The following is a 19,612-nucleotide window of genomic DNA, read 5'->3' as shown; positions in this document are numbered from 1 at the left end:
GTGACTCCACTTTCAAGGAGCTATGAACCTGTACTCCCAGATCTCTTTGTTCTATAACTCTCCCCAACGCCCTACCATTAACGGAGTAGGTCCTGGCCCGATTCGATCTACCAAAATGCATCACCTCACATTTATCTAAATTAAACTCCATCTGCCATTCATCGGCCCACTGGCCCAATTTATCAAGATCCCGTTGCAATCCTAGATAACCTTCTTCACTGTCCACAATGCCACCAATCTTGGTGTCATCTGCAAACTTACTAACCATGCCTCCTAAATTCTCATCCAAATCATTAATATAAATAACAAATAACAGCGGACCCAGCACCGATCCCTGAGGCACACCGCTGGACACAGGCATCCAGTTTGAAAAACAACCCTCTACAACCACCCTCTGTCTTCTGTCGTCAAGCCAATTTTGTATCCAATTGGCTACCTCACCTTGGATCCCATGAGATTTAACCTTATGTAACAACCTACCATGCGGTACCTTGTCAAATGCTTTGCTGAAGTCCATGTAGACCACGTCTACTGCACAGCCCTCATCTATCTTCTTGGTTACCCCTTCAAAAAACTCAATCAAATTCGTGAGACATGATTTTCCTCTCACAAAACCATGCTGACTGTTCCTAATTAGTCCCTGCCTCTCCAAATGCCTGTAGATCCTGTCCCTCAGAATACCCTCTAACAACTTACCCACTACAGATGTCAGGCTCACTGGTCTGTAGTTCCCAGGCTTTTCCCTGCCGCCCTTCTTAAACAAAGGCACAACATTTGCTACCCTCCAATCTTCAGGCACCTCACCTGTAGCGGTGGATGATTCAAATATCTCTGCTAGGGGACCCGCAATTTCCTCCCTAACCTCCCATAACGTCCTGGGATACATTTCATCAGGTCCCGGAGATTTATCTACCTTGATGCGCGTTAAGACTTCCAGCACCTCCCTCTCTGTAATATGTACACTCCTCAAGACATCACTATTTATTTCCCCAAGTTCCCTAACATCCATGCCTTTCTCAACCGTAAATACCGATGTGAAATATTCATTCAGGATCTCACCCATCTCTTGTGGTTCCGCACAAAGATGACCTTGTTGATCCTTAAGAGGCCCTACTCTCTCCCTCGTTACCCTTTTGCCCTTTATGTATTTGTAGAAGCTCTTTGGATTCACCTTTGCCTGATCTGCCAAAGCAATCTCATATCCCCTTTTTGCCCTCCTGATTTCTCTCTTAACTCTACTCCGGCAATCTCTATACTCTTCAAGGGATCCACTTGATCCCAGCTGCCTATGCATGTCATATGCCTCCTTCTTCTTTTTGACTAGTGCCTCAATCTCCCGAGTCATCCAAGGTTCCCTACTTCTACCAGCCTTGCCCTTCACTTTATAAGGAATGTGCTTACCCTGAACCCTGGTTAACACACTTTTGAAAGCCTCCCACTTACCAGACGTCCCTTTGCCTGCCAACAGACTCTCCCAATCAACTTCTGAAAGTTCCTGTCTAATACCATCAAAATTGGCCTTTCCCCAATTTAGAATTTTAACTTTTGGGCCAGACCTATCCTTCTCCATAGCTATAGAAGGATAGGTCTCAATGACTCAGCATCCACAGTCCTCTGGGGTAGAGAATTCTAACGATTCACAACCCTTTGAGTGAAGGAATTCCTCCACATCTCAATCCTAAATGTCTGATCCCTTATCCTGAGACTATGCCCCCCAGTAGAGAAATAACCTCTCAGCATCTACCCTGTCAAGCCCCCTCAGAATATTACATTTTTAAATTAGATCACTTCCCATTCTTCCAAACTCCAGAGAGTAAAGGCCCATTCTGCTCAATTTCTCCTCATAGGACAACCCTCTCATCCCAGAAATCAATCTAGTGAAACTTCGTTGCACCACGTCCAAGGCAAATATATCCTTCCTTAGATAAGGAGAACAAAACTGTACACAGTATAGCAGGTGTGGTCTTACCAAAGCCCTGTACAATTGTAGTAAGACCTCCTAACTCTTGTACTCAAACCCCCTTGCAATAAAGGCCAACATGCCATTTGCCTTCCTAATTGCTTGCTGTACATGCATGCTAGCTTTTTGTGTTTCTTGTACGAGGTGACCAAATCTTTCTGAACACCAACAGTTCTTGGTTTCTCAGCATTTTAAAAATATTCTGTTTTCCTATTCTTCTTACCAAATTGAATAACCTCACATTTCCCCACACTATACTCCATCTGCCACCTTCTTGCCCACTCACTTAACCTGTCCATATCGCTTTGCAGACTCTTTGTGTCCTCCTCACAGCTTACTTTCCCACCGAGCTTTGTATCATCAGCAAACTTGGATACATTACATTCGGTCCCTTCATCCAAGTCATTAATATAGATTGTAAATAGCTGAGGCCCAAGCACTGATCCTTGCGGCACTCCACTAGTTACAACCTGCCAGCCTCAAAATGTCCCATTTATCCTTACTATCTGTTTTCTGTCCATTAACCAATCCTCTATCCATGCTAATATATTACCCCCAACCCCATGAGCCCTTATCTTGTGTAACATCCTTTTATGTGGCACCTTATCGAATGCCTTTTGAAAATTCAAATATGCTACATCCACTGGTTCCCCTTTAGCTACCTTGCTATTAAATCCTCAAAAAACTCTAATAATTTTGTCAAACATGATTTCCCTTTCATAAAACCATGTTGACCCTGCCTAATCATATTATGATTTTCAAAGTGCCTGTTCCCACTCCTTAATAATGGATTCCAGCATTTTCCCAACGACTGATGTCAGGCTAACTGTCTGTAGATCCCTGTTTTCTCTTTCCCTCCTTTCTTAAATAACGGGTTAACATTTGCTACCTTCCAATCCGCTGGGACCGCTCTAGAACTAGGGAATTTTGGAAGGTCATAACCAATGCATCCACTATCTCTGTAGCCACCTCTTTTAGAACCCTAGGATGTAGGCCATCAGGTCCAGGGGATTTATTGGCTTTTCGTCCCATTAGTTTCTCAAGTACTTTTTCTCTACTGATATTATTTACTTTAAGCTCCTCACTCTCATTAGCCCCTTGGTTCCCCATTATTTCTGTGTCTTTTTGTGTCTTCTACTGTGAAGATAAATACAAAATATTTGCTGAACCTTTCTGCCATTTCCTTATTCTCCATTATAATTTCTCCTGCCTCAGCCTCTAAGGGACTCACATTTACTTTCGCTAATCTCTTCCTTTTTACATACTTGTGGAAGCTCTTACAATCCATTTTTATATTTCTTGCTAGTTTACTTTCACATTCTATTTTCTCCCTTTTTATCAATTTTTTGGTCATCCTTTGCTGTTTTCTAAAACTCTCCCAATCCTCAGGCTTACTACTCTTCTAGGCAACATTATAGGCCTCTTTAAATCTAATACTATCCTTAACTTCTTTAGTTAGCCATGGACGAATCACTTTTCCCATGGAGTTTTTATCTCTCAATGGAATGTATATTCATTGAGAATGTTTAAATATTTCTTTAAATATTTGCCATTGCTTATCTAACATCATACCATTTCATCTAATTTTCCAGTCAACCTTTGCCAACTCACCCCTCATACCTATATAATTGGCTTTATTTAAGTTTAAGACTCTAGTTTCTGACTTAAGTACGTTACTCTCAAACGCAATGTGAAATTCTATCATATTATGATCACTCTTCCCCAGGTGATCCTTTACTGTGCGATTACTAATTAACCCTGTCTCATTATACAGTACAAGATCTAAAATAGCCTGTTCCCTGGTTGGTTCTGTGATGTATTGTTCTAGGAAACTGTCTCGAATGCATTCCATGAACTCATCCTCCAGACTACCTTTGCCAATTTGATTTGTCCCGTCTATATGTAGATTAAAGTCAAGCTTCTATTATTTCTTGATTAATATCCTGTCCAACGGTATGGCTACTATTAGGGGGGCCTATAAACTACTCCCATCAATGTTTTCTGCCCCTTGTTGTGACTGTAATTATTGGTTATCAGAGCGCGGCCTGTGTTGTTGTGTATTCCCATAGATTATAGTTTCTCATCAGATGGGATTATTGTTCAGAAAACGTCAATGGCATGTTCCCTCAACTCAATGCGTACATCAGGCTCACCAATCTAAAATGCAGTTTAACAACTTATGACATCATCTAACATAGCTTTACGTTCCAGAATACATAATTATCCAAGCCATTTAGGATGAAATAAATCCTTCTGCAATATCAAATAATGCTAAATATCGGCCCTATTGTAGATGTCTCACTGCTTTAATAATTGGTCTGACACAGCAGGACGAATTGGGCTCAGGAAGGTCAAATGTGACTGTAGATACAGAAAATCACCTGTCTCTGATAATTGTTTAAACAGACTTTAAGGATGCAATTGGTTTCTGGCAGTAGTACAAAATAGGCTCATAGTGAATCGGCAGCCCATTTTACAATGGGAAAGGAAATCGGGCTGCCGATTTTGCTCGGACCCTATTTTGCACTATTGCTGAAAACCTATTTCACCCCCACTGTCTTCATGAAAGTTTTCATCAATAAAAGGAAAATAGTTTCTTGAACACTATGTAATAATTTAAAACAGGTTGAAATGCGCATAGTATCAAAAAATGACATGACTTTTGTCTCAATCTCTTTAAAAGCTTTTTTTTTTGAAGACCATTCTCTTTAAAATTGGCACATTACCCCTAATTACATTCTAGCTGGGACACACTAGCTAGATTATGAGAGGATATTTTGATAGAATTCTTTGCTTTGTTTTGATTCAACAGAGCAGCAGACCAGAAAGACAGTCTGCCTAACTAGCGAGATGCACTGTTCACAGAATCAGGTGTGACATCCTACGTTGATCTTAAGAAACCATTTTAGCAGTCCAAACACTTGGGGCCCGATTTTACCAGGGGTGCGGGTTGGCAGCGGGTGGTCAGTCGGGTTCGAGGAAAACGCGCCGTGCGAATTGAGTGCGTTGCGCACACGATCACGGGATGATTGATGTAATTAGCCGGCAGTTACGGGTTCGGCGCTTCTCAGCTGCGTGCCGGCGGCCTGCGCATGCGCATTGACGTCTGAGTGATGGTGGCGCTCTATTTAAAGGGGCAGTCCACCAAAGCCCCTCCAGCCACAAACTATACTCCATGAAGGATGGAGGAGCGCAGGGGTAAGGCTGCTCCCCATTTCACGGACCACGCCCTCCAGGTGCTGCTGGACGGGGTCCGCATGAGGAGGGAGACGCTGTTCCCCACAGATGGAAGGAGGTGCCCTGCCAGCGCCACCAAGAGGGCATGGGAGGAGGTGGCCGCTGAGGTCACAAGCAGGGGAAACACCACCCGCACTTGGATGCAGTGCCGCAAGAGATTCAATGACCTCACCAGGTCCGGGAAAGTGAGTACACTAACGCACTCTGCGTCACTCCGTCTTCCACATCACCTCAAACACCTCACAACCCCATCTCCACTGACAGCACTGCGCTCCCGCACCAATCCTCACAGCCATCCAACTATCATCCTCACAGTGCCTGCACGTACCCACCGTCCCTGTCCCCACTCGACCACTACCACACACCCCAATGCCCATACAATGGGATGGCCATGTGGCACACGCATCCTCCCATCCATCAGGCACACGCTCAACCCACTCACACCAATGCTTGAACGTCTCACATTGTAATCATCACTCAATAACGTTTTTGTGTTTTGCCCTCACAGGAGAAGAGGGCCAGGAACGCACGCGATAGGGCATGCACCGGAGGGGGCCCGCCACACGAGGTGGCTCTGACAGACGCTGAGGTCGAGGCACTGGAGATCGGCCGCACGCTGCATTGCCTGTCGGTGGCGGATGGCGATTCTGGTTCTGGCGAAACGGCCGGTAAGGGAAAGCTGACACTCAGCACTCATGATCGCGAATGATCTTAGCATCACATGGCATATGCCGCACCGCCACATTTGGACACATGCCTGATATTGCCCTCTGTTCTCTTGCAGGGCCGTCTGCGATCGACGTTTCGGTTGAGGGCGATTCCTCAGAGGACATGCCCGTCTCTGAGGGTGCATCGTCACACATGAGCCTTGCATCCACCAGCGCAGATACACACACCTCGGTGAGTCCCCCCCACTCAGTTAGTTGGGATTGCACATGGCGAGTCACCGCACACACGTGAGCATGAGCAGACCCTGGTGGCAGGGTCAGCCTCGGAGGGTCCGCGTCGGTAAGAGCACTCTTCTCCAGGCTCTGCTCAGCCGGACCCAGATGCTGAACCCAGGGGGCCACCAGTCAAAAGGAGAGTCGTTGAGGGGCACCAGCACATTGCTGAGGTACTGGGAGAGGTTCCACGTGCACTCTCCACAATCGCACGGAGGATGGAGGAGTCCAACTCCTGCATGAGGGGAATGGTGGCACAGGTGCAGGAGGGTATCACCGAGATAGTGTCGCAGGGACGTGAAGGCATCTCTGAGATAGTGTCGCGGGTAGGTGTGGGAACGTCTGCGGTGGAGGACAGGCTAGCCTCCATCGAGCGTCACGCACAGCTCACCAATGAGTCCATCCAGACCCTCACAACGGCTGTTCAGATTCAGGGTGAGCAACATTCTGCCGCCATCAACAGGTTGACAGATACATTGGAGGTGGCCTTGCAAGGTCTCACCCACGTCATCCAAACTGCCGTCCAGCAGGGTGGAAGGGGTGATGTGGGCCTTGGCCATGAGAGGGAAGATGGTGAACGGGGAAATGGAAGTGTGGACGCTACTCAAGGCGCCCCCACGTCTCACCCGTTGCCCCCCTCTCAACCAGTGCCCGCAATAGTCCATCCTTTCCAGGTGGCCGAGTCTGCCCCTGCACAGGTGCAGGAGGAGCAGTCTGTGGAGGTGCCCTCACGGGCACCGAAACCCAGGGGGCGTCGGCCCAAAGCATCTACCAGGTCAGGGCACGAACAGGAGCAACCTGCCACCACCTCTGCTGGAGCCACAGGGGTAGCACCACGTAGAGGTACCCGGAAACGAAAGCCTAAAGTTCCGTGAGCACACAGGGATTGCACCAGGGTGTTTGTCTATTTTTTTTTTTTATTTCCACTCTTTGAATGTCAACACAAAATAAACTCACTTTTTCTCACCAATGCAGCCACCTCTTGTCCATAATTCTGCAGCTTGTGCAATATGTCCCTTCCGTGCGCCTCATCATGACGACGACCACCCCGTCCCACCCATTGGGCATAATACAGTGGGTGCAGGTGTACAGGCACCACTCTTCTGTGGAGGGAGCCAGTATGGACCCTCGTCTGTGCACGTTATGACATGTGAACGCCTCACACAGTGTGATGTTAGGAGAACCGTTGGCATATGAGTGCCTCCCTGGCCTGACGAGCACGCAGGTGAGCCGGTGTTCGGCCCATGGGTCGTTCCTCCTCTCCCTCCTCCTTTTCCTCCTCCTCCTCCTCCTCCTCATTGTCGTCCTCAATGTGGGTGGCGGGTGTGCATGGGGCCTCCTCCAGCGGCACCCCTCTCTGTAGTGCCATGTTATGCAGGGCACAGCAGACAACTATAATTCGTCCCACTCGGAGTGGCGTGTATTGGAGCGCTCCCCCGGAACGATCATGGCACCTGAAGCTCATCTTGAGCAGCCCTATGGCCTGCTCAATTGTAGACCTGGTAGCAATGTGGCTGTCATTATACCGACGCTGCGGCTCGGTAATGGGGTTCCTCAGAGGTGTCATAAGCCACGTGTGCAGGGGATATCCCTTGTCGCCGAGGAGCCAGCCGTTGCCGGTGTTGGGTGCGTGGAAGAGGGGCGGGACGGTGGACTCCCTGAGGACGAAGGCATCGTGGCAGCTGCCAGGGTATCTGGCGCACACGTGTAAGAACCTCTGACGGTGGTCACAGATGAGCTGGGCGTTCATGGAGCGATACCCCTTCCTGTTGATGAACAGCCCTGGCTCATGCGGAGGTGCTCGTATTGCGATGTGGGTGCAGTCGATTACACCCTGCACCCGTGGGAAGCCAGCCATGGCATGGAATCCAACCGCCCTCTCCATCTGGCTGCGCTCGTCCATGGCGAAGTTGATGTAGTGCGAGGCCCTGCGGAACAACCCATCGGTGACCTGCCTTATGCACTTGTGTGCAGACGACTGAGAGACCCCGGTGATGTCCCCCGTGGCACCCTGGAAGGATCCGGAGGCGGAGAAGTTGAGGGCAGTGGTGACTTTGACGGCGACAGGTAAGAAGATGCTGCTTGGTCCATCCGGGAGCAGCTCGTCATTAAGGTATTTAATGACCTGAAATACCTAGATAAATACACTCAAGTGGAACCCCGCTGGCTTTAATTGCCTGCGGGATTCCCACCAGCGGGGGCTACGCACGCACCCCCGCACGTCAGCGCGGAACCCGGAAGTGGGCGGGATCGAGGCGCGATCCGGTCCCGCTCCTCGAAATCGGGATTTTAGAGGCCCCCCCGCCGAGAACGCACCCGGGACCGGGTGCTAAAATCGGGCCCTTGCTATCCAAGAAAACACCGAGCTTGCCCTGTTACCAATGGGTCGCTGTACAGGACCCACAGTGGGGCAATTTACACATGCAAATAACAGACTACCAGGGTATCCAGGTCTTGGTCTGGTAATATATAAATCTGCATATGCAAATTAACTCAAACTCCTATGACAGACTGATATAGCCAAATATGAATTTTCAGAAGGTGTCTCTTAAACCCATTATTCTATGGGAACTGTGTGAAGCGGTTGTTTAGACACAACCCTTTCAGCTCTGTGATTTGGGTTCAGATTCAGCCCAGACTGACTGAGTAAAAGTGTGCTGGCTGTAACCTTCCCATCTGAAACAAATTTGGGCAATTTCGATCTTGTTCCTCATGGAGATTGGTCTGTCGCACAAAATCTCACTCAAGCGGCCACAAGATAAATGTGGAAAGAAATCTCACACTCGTGCCAAAAGAGGTGCTTTTCTGAAGTTGGGGCTGACCTGTCGGGGCAAAGTAAAGAGACTTGCTCTGTGCCAAGCTGTGCTATACATGACCTATGGAATGCTTGATTTTGACACTGAAGTCCTGATTTTAACTCAGGGTGTGAATTGGGCAGGGGCAGTACAAGCGGAAAGTCCCCATGATGTTGGCAGCATGAGGCCTGGCGATTTTAACTCCCTGGCCTCATTTTCATTATGATCGACGGGCTGTCTATCTGATCACGTCGGCAACCTTTAATTTCCAGTGGATACCTAAGGCATATTTAAAGTGGGATTTTACCTCTTAAAGTGAGGTAGCATTCCCTGCTTTGAGCTTTTGTTCCCACAGTGCTGAACACAATTCTGGTGTCACAAATAAGTCTGAGGGTTGCCCACCATTTTTTTAACGCCTCCCTGGAAGTCTTGGTGGAGGAGGTCAGGGCAAAGAGGAGGTACTGTTCCCCAGAATCTGCAGGGGCATCCCCAGGGCCACAGTTCTGTGGGCCTGGATGGAGGTAGTTGACTGAGTTAGTGCCAGCAGCATCACCACTTCACAGCTTCAATGCAGAAGAGGTTCAATAACCTCGCAAGAGCAGCAAAGGTGAGTACACCTCTCTCAACAACACCTGCCAACAATCCTTTCACCTCTTCCCCCACCACTCTCAATAATTCCCACCCCTCCATCACATCCTTTAGCATTTAATCACAAGGGCATGCTGCAACGTCTCTCTTTCCCATTCCGAGCACACTCACCTCTTCCTTTGCTCGCTTCACACCACACACTAACAGTGTTCTCTTTACACATCCTAGCACTTACACAACCACCAACTCCTCCCAACACTTCTTCCTCACTTCACACCCATGGTTTTACATTCATCAACTGCATCTCAACACATGCTCTATATGCAGAAGCCCTTCACTTACCTTTTCAATAGCCACTCACTAACTCTTACCCTTTCTCTCTGTAAGGTAAGATAAATTAAGAAAGAGGAGCAGGAGTAGGCCAAACGGCCCCTCGAGTCTGCTCTGCCATTCAATAAGATCATGGCTGATCTTTGACCTCAATTCCGCTTTCCCGCCCGATCTCCATATCCCTTGATTCCCCTCGAGTCCAAAAATCTCAGCCTTGAATATATTCAATGATTGAGCATCCACAGCCCTCTGGGGTAGACGAGTCCAAAGATTTATAACCTTCTGAGTGAAGAAATTCCTCCTCATCTCAGTCTTAAATGGCTGACCCCTTATCCTGAACGTATGCTCCCTCGTTCTAGACTCTCCAACTAGGGGAAATGACCTCTCAGCATCTACCCTGTCAAGCCTTCTCAGAATCTTATATGTTCGATGAGATCATCTCTCATTCTTCTAAACTGCAGAGCATATAGGCCCATTCTATTCAAAACAGGACAAGATGGCGCATAATTCAAGGGAGAGAATCAAGACCAGGGAGAAGAGTATCCACCATTATAGCCCTCACTCAAGCAGAGCACAAAGGCCTGGAGATCAGTTGCCCAGGTGCATCCATGAGCACGGGGAAGACGAGGCAGCTGACTTTCCTAAACAGGGTGTCTGCGTATTGCTTGTAACCCTTCATTCACCTCAGCAAATATTCAGCAAGCTTCACAACGTTAAGCTGCATTCTCAGGACTGTCACCTGCTAATGTCCAACTTCTCAATGCCATCATAACTCTTACACCTTTTTCTCTTTCCTCTAGGTCTTTCTCAGCAGCAAGAGCCGCATGAAGAATACACCTCTGAGGAGGACAATCCTTTTGAGGTTGTACCGTCATGCTCTCCATCCCTCCCAAGCACCAGTACAGACATTGGCACTTTGGGCTAGATAACAAGGCAGAGGGATCTGCATGTGGTGAAACACCCAGCACCAATGAGCAGCAGCAGCTACTGGTGGCAGGGACAGCTCCAAGAGAGAGAGCTGGAGGGTGAGGTCCTCTGCCAGCTCTGCTGAGTAGGACAGGGGTGAGGACTTTGGGGACCCAGCTATGAATAGAAAGCTGCTTGCCTCATATAATTAGTTATACAAGGTATTGGAAGGCTGAAAGTGTGGAGGAGTCTGCTTCCAGCCTGTGTGGTCCATCTCGCATGGCATCAACACCCTGTAGTCTACCCTGGAGAGTGTGGACCTCTCCAGGGATGCTGTAGCCAGGCCCTCACAAAGGGATTCAGTGTCACCAGCCTTTGCAGCTTTGTTGGAAGTTCAAATAACTTCCATGCAGACTCTAGACTCCAATCTGTGCTCCGCCTTGGGGAGGGAGACATCCACCTTGCAGAAACAGATGTCTATCCTGGAGATATTGGTGGACTACATGGATAGGGACTTTCAATGAGTCACTAATCTTTTGAAGTCTGCTCTCTCGCAGATCAGTGGAAGTGATCAGCCTGAGCCCCACAGGAGTGGCAGTGCCACTATGACAGCAGTATGTTTTGCCCCCTCTCAAGATGTCAGTACTTCTGCTTTTTCATCACACCCTCAATTAATGCCCATCAGCGGGGCCAGACTGCCCCAGCAGCAGCCCTGGTACAGCAGTCTACAGCCGGGCCCTCATAGGCTGCAGCATCCAGAAGTTACTGGCCACAAGCATCTAAAGGGTCCCAACATGAGCATCAGCAGCCTACCAACAGCTCTGATGAGATCACAGGGGGATCACCTCACAGGAGTACTAGAGTTGGGAAACGTTCTTATAAGAAAAGCACCAATGGGTTTATACTTGGGTGAGAAATGAATAGAAGGCAATTATTGCCATTAAATTAATCACCTTGATCACATTTGGCACTTTGGTCTGCAGTGTGGTGTCATAACTGCTTCTGAGTCTGCATTAACAGTATGTCATTGAAAAAGAAGTTGACTGGTTTTAATGTTCTTTAATGCAGCATTAAGGGAGTGGTAATGGATGTAACAAGGACTATAAATACAGAGTAGCTCTGTATAAGTTTTCAGGGCAGGGGAATGAGCAGGTCAACTGAATCGCTATTAATTCACCCCTCACATCTCTTGCTACAAGGTGTTGAGGTGGCGCTCCTTTTGTTGCTTCCTCGTCTTCGCCCTGGTCTTCCTTATCGAATGAGTGTTGCTGATCCTTATCCAATGAGTATAGCTAATTTATGCAGTATTCAGCATACCACTACAATGTGCTGAGGCTGCTGCTGCTCCTCTTCCTTCAACTGTTCCTCCATCCAAATGGAACTGGCAATAAAAGCAGCTAAAGCTTACTGAGGGTACAAAGGCAAAAAAAAGTAAAAAAGTGACCTGGAAGCTGGAAACTCTCCAAGCAATCCAAGTAGCAAAAGATCGTATAATCCAAGTATCTGCAGATGAGTGCCCCTTTTAAATACCGCTTCAGTGGCTCTGACAGACCAATCCGTTGGGTTTTATTGGCGATTTGAGCACTGGGCTGGAAGTCTGCTATTTTGTGTTAAAATGGTGTCTTTTCAAGCGGCCCTTATCGAAGTCACAAATGTGACTGTGACTGTGGTAAACTGTCCTTCCTTTTCCTTCTTGACCTGTCTGCAACCTTTGACACGGTTGGCCACACCATCCTCCTCCAACACTTCTACTCTGTCATCCAGCTGGGTGGGACTGCGCTTGCCTAGTTCCGTTCTAATCTCTCCAGTCGCAGCCAGAGAATCACCTATAATGGCTTCTCTTCCCGCTCCCACACCTTTATCCTTGGCCCCCTCCTATTTCTCATCTACATGCTGCCCCTCGGCGATATCATCCAAAAACACAATGTCAGGTTCCACATTTATACTGATGACACCCAGCTCTATCTCACCATCACCTCCCTCAATCCCTTCACTGTCTCTGATTTGTCACACTGCTTGTCCAACATCCAGTACTGGAGGAGCAAAAATTTCCCCCAACTAAATATTAGGCTTCGATACCCGCCACAAGCTCCATTCCCTAGCCACCGACTCCATCCCTCTCCCCGGCCACTGTCTTGAGGCTGAACCACCAGACCGTTTGCAACCTTGGTCCTATTTGACCCTGAGCTGATCTTCCGACCACATATCCGGTCCATCACCAAGACTGCCTACTTCCACCTCTGTAACATCACTAGTCCCCACCCCTGCCTCAGCTCATCTGCTGCTGAAACCCTCATCCATGCCTTTTTTACCTCTAGACTTGACTATTCTAATGCTCTCCTGATTTTAATCACTCCACCATTGGTGGCTGTGCCTTCAGTTGCCTAGGCAATAAACTCTGGAAATTCCTCCCTAAACCTTTCCACCTCTCCCCTCTCTCTCCTCCTTTAAGACCCTCCTTACAACCTACCTCTTTGACCAAGCTTTTGGTCACCTGACCTTATATCTTCTCATGTAGCTCGGTGTCAAATTTTGTTTGATAACGCTCCTGTGAAGTGTCTTGGGACAATTTACTATGTTAAAGGTGCTATATAAATGTAAGTTGTTGTTGGGGGTCCTAATTGTGTCTTTGGACCCCGATTTATAGGTATTCATGATGCCCCCGCCTGTCTCTGCGGACTCAGAAAAATGCACGGTTAAGATGGCAATGGGTAGGAGAGCATCGAGATCGCAACTGAAATACTCTACCACTAATCTAAGGTGGGCAGGGTTAAAATTGGGCCTTGAGTGCCTGAATTCAAAAGTGTTCCATTACCCAGTGCTAACATCATTCACCTTGAACTGGATATTTAAGAAGAAATAGAAGGGAGAAAACAACTCTAATTCTTTGATCCCATTGAAAGGTGCCAATGGTAGGACTGCCTCTTCAAATCCTTCTGCCTGCATGTATCTTGTTAGTGTCACTGTTGGACATGTTGATTTTACATTTATTTGCAGTTGCATTGTTTTTAGATTGAGTGTGTACTGTGCTATTAAACAGATGAAAATATGGCTTGGGGCTAATCATGTGCTGATATTTTATTGTGCCAATATTTATTCTTGTCACATCTGGCAACTTGATGAATCATTTTATAATTAATTTGCTTTTCAATTTGAAAGACCTGTCAAAGAGAAAAACCCAGATAGCAAAGGCTCCAAAAGACATCGATCCACAATAAGTATCAATCGTATTCAAAGCAAATAATGACGAGGATGCGAAATACAAATTTGTAATAGTGATGGCTGAGACTTCACTTCATTTTTAGCTTGGTTAGTGTGTAATTAATAAATCCATTTTGTAAAATCTGAGGAACCTACTATTGGGTGCGGGTGAGGGGAAACTTTGGAAATTACTTTGACAGGTGCCTGATGGTAACCAAGTTTGGGGGTGAAGGAGTAGGGAAACATCCCTGCTTGCACACATCAAAATAGTTGATATACAAATGTTTTTATTGTATTGTATTTTTGTGTTTGAGTTGTTTGCAGGCCTGATGTACATTATGTGATGGAGCAGTACTTTGTATTATACGTTGTCTGAATTATAAGTGAGTTTATCTAATCGAGTTCCACAACGAATTTATGAAGTTGTAAATCCCTTCTTCCCTTAACAGTGAGCCACCGTTAGCCAAACATATATTCATGTATTACCATATACAAGAAATACATACATCAGGTCACATGATGTTCCATTTGCTAATTGAAAGAAACAAATATGACCAGCTGAATTTCATTGCCAGTTTGCTCCCCTCCTGTCCTGAAAAGTGTAAATTTTGCTGGAATATAAGAGGTACCTTTGCGTTCTGTTGTATTAGTGCCAAAGCCTCAAATCAGCAAGTGCAAGGCTCATTGAAATCTCAAAACTGGGGCCTTTTGGTGTACATGGCCCAGTATTCCACCACATGATGCATTTACTCACTAAGCTAGCAGGTTATTGGATTGGTTGCTGTTTGATGTCACAATCAAGGTGTATGCAAAAATGCAGGTGAAACGAGAAGAATGCTATGAAAAATTCTTTATTAAATCATTCAAACAAAGCAAAAGAATCAATGCAAACCAGTTCAGAACTGCAGCTACAAAATGAAAATACAACCAGAGCAGTAGGCAATCTGACAAAAGAGAGTAACTGGGGCACATACTTTCGAATGAACATCAGTAGATGAAGGTCAGGAAAAGTACAAGATACGTGGGTACCAAACAGCACAAGAAGAGTTTACAAACAATTTGAATCTTGGTAAGTATACTTCAACTACGAGAAAATGAGCCCATGATAGAGAATTGTGCATATATTATTAAAAGGCATTACAATCTAAAAATACCAAAACTCAAAAATGAAGTTTGAAAATGGAGACAACTCCAGCAGCAGCAGCTAAAAGGGAAGAAAGTCCAAGACAGAATACAGTCACATCAAGGACAAACTAGGAAGACTCTTGTCTGGGACAGGAGACATCCATTATGTAAAGAGGGACCCAGGAGATTTCTCATCTGTCACAGTAAATTCCAGGACACAAGCACCAGCAATTCCTGCAATAACTTTGTGCGTTGGTGAGATCACCAACTTTCACATCACTACTGTGAATGTGGAATCACAACAACTGAGTAACTGTTAACATGGTACTTTTTTTTACGTAGAGTTTAACCTTACTTTTTATTTTGAAGATATGCTATTAGAAATGACAGAACTGTCAAAAACAAATATCAAAAGTGCTGGAGGTTGTAATTTTAACCTAAACTGCCTGGCAGGAAATTGATAGGATTGGTGGGGTCTTCTGTTTTACGCCCGCCCGATTGTACTTTCCACTGAAGCTCATGGAACTTAAAATCAGACGGGATCTAAATCGGGCAGCCGATCCAATCCTGTCAGTTTCCTGCTGGGCGGGTTACATTAAAATTACCGCCCCTATTCCATTTTCTTACACTGAAGTACATTTCAGAGTTAATTGTTCAGTTAATAAGTTATTGGAAAGTGTTACACACAGTACATGGATAGAAAGGCAGCTAAAATGGGAGCCATTACAAATTTCACTTTAAACATGAAGTTCAATCATCTTAATTTTTAAGTGAAATGAAAGAAATAGGGAACTGATGAACATTAGTCTAGTATATACTCTTGAAGCCAGTGCCAGAGGGAATAAAAACACCGTGATTGTAGATATTTGAAATTAAAAAACACTAAGTTCTATTCTAAGCTCTGTCAATAATTAAATAGAACAAAACCAGGAAATCAATGGGGATGCTTTTTGCAATATGGGTTTTTAGAGAAGCTGAGGGTGTGCACCTGATCCCTTGATGGTGGTAATAGTAGTCTATAGCCTCATTCACTGCTGCTCTAATAGTTTTTAGTGTTCAGTTCCCTTGTAGATTCTGTTGGATATCAGATTTGGATTCAGGGATTGATTTTGGGTGAATGAGAAATCAAAGGGGTGATTTTAACTGGGCAGACAGTTAAAATCACCCATGGGACTTACCCGCTGAGGTCCCGCTCTTTCCCACAGGTTCCGATTTTAACCGTCTCTTCTGAGCAGGTGGGAAGGACACACAACAGAAATCAATGTCGTCCTACTTTAATTATGCAGATCATCATCGGAGCCCGACTGCTATTTTAACCACAGGCCTGTGCGGGGAAGCCGTTGTGGCTTTTGCACCAGCTCAACCTAGGCCCAAAGAGGAGTCGGGGCCTGAAGACGCCCATAAAGGTTTTTTTTAAACTTTGTTTAACTCTCCTTATGGGGCCAAGAGAGCAAGAGTGCTTTTCTGGTCCCCACATGGAAAGTATCGGCCCCTCCTGCTCCACGCTACCCCCTGGGGATGATGATTGATCAGAATAATGCTGACAGGATGCAAGCAGCAGAGTGTTCAATGAGTTGGAGTTTGTGTAGGGTGGAATTCAGGAGGGTATTGGAGTCATGAGGTAACAAACGGGTGGATAAGAGTTCCAAATGGCAGTAGGAGTGAGGTAAGGGTGGAGGTGAGCAGTGTCGCGGAGGTGGAAATAAGTAGCCTTAGTGATGGACAGGATATGGAGTTGGAAGCTCAGCTCGGGGTCAAACAGAACACTGAGCATGCACTCTGTAAATAAGATAAATTGTAGAGAACCTGGCATTCTAACATCATTGTTCCACTACACTCAAAGTATTCAATTAAAACCACAGACACTGCATTCTCCTTCATCTTATTCTATAGTTATTTTTTAACAACTTGCTTTTTGTTCACTAGTTACATCAACAAAGAGCAAGTGGAGACAATTGTGAATGGACAGGTGTATTATGATTTTGACACTGATAATGGTGGAAGCAAAAAAAGACACAGAGAAATTGAACTCTGGTACCCATGGGTATGTCACGGATATCTCACAGCCTGATGAATGCTCCAATAACTCTGGTTCAACAAGTGAAGATTAGCTTCTGAATGCAAGAGTTGAGCATTCTGCTAGCAGCTTTTCTGCCTATCTTCCCCACTTGTTTTCTCCAGCATTATTATGTAACTGACGAGATCTTTGTTCCTTTATACAGTAGAGGTAGTTGAACAACATCATGGACAATATTTCTAATTAAACTTAACGACTTTGTCGTCACGGTGCTGAAGATAGCAAATCATTTGTGTGCCCAGTTCTGCCAATATCTGTCTACAGTGATTTGATTGCTTTGTCATTTAGATGGTGAGTTCACTTTCAAAGTCAGTGCAGTTGCCAGCAAAGCAAACAACATCACAACACTTGGGAGGCCCTGTGGGTATGTATTGAGATAAGGTAATAAACGTTAAATCATCGTGATCCAATATTTGGATCGTCTAAGGAATTCACATCTGCAATTCAACAGATCCCTAGATGTGAAGAGCCAGTTTCTCAATGAAATTGGGATACCATGACCTATTGAAGGTATACCATGACCTATTGAAGGCTATCGAATTATAGAGTGCTAGTCTAGTCACCTTGTGCTAGACATCTAGAAAATAAGTACACTTCTGCACTGTGCAATTAAGAGCATCAAAAGTTGTTCAGCTTAAACTGATGACCAGATAAGAGTTTGTAATTAGGATGTTGGCAGAACTTTTCACTCACTGTGGTTTCTTTTGGCTGTGACATCGCTATAGTGCAATTGTAATGTAATTATTAGGATCTGATTTTGGTTTCATTTTGCCAAGATACATGAATGTTGATGATGTCCACTTGAATGGACTGTATCAGTTCACAGGGACAGCTGAAATCGATGAACCAGAGAGTAGGAGTGAATTTCCATACCATTTTCGGCATATTAACGGTGTAGAAATGGCACAGAAAATTTTTCTGGTAGTAAAATCGGGCAGAAGGCATTTCCATTTGTTTTGCACTTCACCACCCCTCCCCTATCTCTCCTCCCTTCTTATACCCCCCCAGTTTCCTCGCACTTTTTGGTGCTTACCGTGATTCACCCACTGAGTCCTGACTGACCTTTATTAACTTATATTGTAATGAGGGCTAGTGGGGCTACAAGCCTGAGTTCCCAGCTTTTATACTGGAACTGTATTCAATGTAACTTATACTGAGATTTATAAGGTATAGCTGCTGCCAGGATACGATCATACAAAAATGATGGACAGGAAAAGACCAGCTGATCCATTAAGCCTGCCCCACATCATATCTGGAGCATCAGGACTGGACACTTGCAGTGATTTCTTGTGGGTCTAGATTAGCATGAGGTTTCTGAAGGTACAACTCATTATCATGTTTCAAACACTATGATTTAACTACAGCTTCAAAAGAACAGCCCCTACTGCTGTTTCAGTTCCAAACATCAGCAGGAATTAGTGCCAAATTATGACTAATTTTCAATCGTCAACTAGTACCCACTGAGAATATGGCCGAGATCACCAAACTCATTTCACTTTTAAGCCTTCACATTTTATAGAGGTGAAGAGGTTTAACCTGCAGGACTGAGCAGAATTTTACTTGGAGATCAAAGGACACTGTTAAAATCATTATGCCATCAAGTCCACCACTAATAAGAATATTCCCCCAAAAAATCTTTATAGGTTTAAGTATATTATATGGCAACTCCATTCAAATATAGCAACTGTATGCCCTTTTAGTTTCACTTGTGTTTACTGTGAGGGTAGTTGTTTTTAACTGGGGTAGTTAGTATCTAATTAGGCAATAATTGAGATGCAGGTGAGCAGTAGGTTATAATTAAGGGCAAACAGATTGATTGAAGGATCAGACTACCCTCATTTGCAAATTAATGAATGGCCACAAGTTATTCCCTTTTAAATACACCTTGTACATGTAGTGTTCTTTACATTTTAAAAAAATTATCCTTGTTTGGGGGCTGCAGTATGCACCATCCACAGGATGCACTGCAGCAACGCGCCAAGGCTTCTTTGACAGCATCTCCCAAACCCGCGACCTCTCCCACCTAGAAGGACAAGAGCAGCAGGTACATGGGAACAACACCACCTGCACATTCCCCTCCAAGTCACACACCATCCCAACTTGGAAATATATCACCGTTCCTTCATCGTCGCTGGGTCAAAATCCTGGAACTCCCTTCCCAACAGCACTGTGGGAGAACCTTCACCACGTGGACTGCAGCGGTTCAAGAAGGCGGCTCACCACCACCTTCTCAAGGGCAATTAGGGACGGGCAATAAATGCCGGCCTCGCCAGCGACGCCCACATCCCATGAACGAATAATAAAAAAAGTGTAAAATAATAATTTTAGTACATCTCCTAACTCTATTAAAAATACAACATTCAAAAATATAACAGCAGAGTTGCTGGCAGCAGTAATGAACATATATATTGATGCCACAGAGCTCCACACTATAATCGGAAATCATGCAGGG

At 45.5% G+C, this 19,612-nt stretch overlaps 1 long non-coding RNA gene across 1 annotated transcript in view; it reads left to right on the top strand.

Moving 5' to 3' along the window:
• LOC137332698 (uncharacterized) overlaps nt 1-13,810 on the top strand; it is a 42,279-nt gene extending 28,469 nt beyond the window's left edge. The window contains exon 3 of the long non-coding RNA XR_010965719.1: nt 13,405-13,810. This is a non-coding gene — a long non-coding RNA (uncharacterized lncRNA). The remainder of the gene's footprint in view (nt 1-13,404) is intronic.
• The last annotated feature ends 5,802 nt before the right edge of the window (nt 13,811-19,612 follow it).

The sequence above is a fragment of the Heptranchias perlo genome, chromosome 15, assembly GCF_035084215.1.
Source record: "Heptranchias perlo isolate sHepPer1 chromosome 15, sHepPer1.hap1, whole genome shotgun sequence".
NCBI classification, from domain to species: domain Eukaryota; kingdom Metazoa; phylum Chordata; class Chondrichthyes; order Hexanchiformes; family Hexanchidae; genus Heptranchias; species Heptranchias perlo.
This window is presented reverse-complemented; position numbering and strand designations above follow the sequence as displayed.